Source organism: Dipodomys spectabilis, unplaced genomic scaffold (assembly GCF_019054845.1).
Source record: "Dipodomys spectabilis isolate Male_0828 unplaced genomic scaffold, ASM1905484v1 ptg000279l, whole genome shotgun sequence".
Taxonomy (NCBI): Eukaryota; Metazoa; Chordata; class Mammalia; order Rodentia; family Heteromyidae; genus Dipodomys; species Dipodomys spectabilis.
The window spans coordinates 3,006,379-3,006,970 of NW_024870956.1; positions in this window are offsets into that span (position 1 = coordinate 3,006,379).

A 592-nucleotide genomic window follows, 5' to 3' on the forward strand; every position below is an offset into this window, starting at 1 on the left:
CACCATACTCAATAAAATACACAATACATCCATGAATAAGACACAAAATAAAAAGAATAACTACACTGAATGCAAGATGCATACCAAACTTGTAGGTAAAGAGAGATCCAATGTTTAAAAAAATTCAGGCTTGTTATTTTGTCCAGTACTGGGGCTTCAAATCAGGTCCTGGACCAGGCCTGACATTCTAGTCTTCAAGGATGGTGAGATTTCCCTTCCCCCAAAGGTCAACAGAGCTACCCAGACCTCAGATCAAATCCCAGCACTGACAAAAGATTCATTCTGTTGTCAGAAGCCAGTCGTTGAACATGTTTTCCTCTCCTGTGAAAGTACCGTGCTTTCACTAGGATGTAGAATCCATTAGCAACCATATAATTATGGGAACAGGTTGTCATCCATGTCAGCACAGTTACACCTGTCACCATTCTCAGTAAAATACACAATAACTCCATGAATTAGACACAAATTTAGGAGAAGTGCACCGGATGCAAGATGCTGTCCACACATGTAGATAAATATAGATCCTGTATTTGAATTACGAATTTATGACTATCTGGACCTCCCTGGGACTCGATGTCAGTTCCTAGGAATG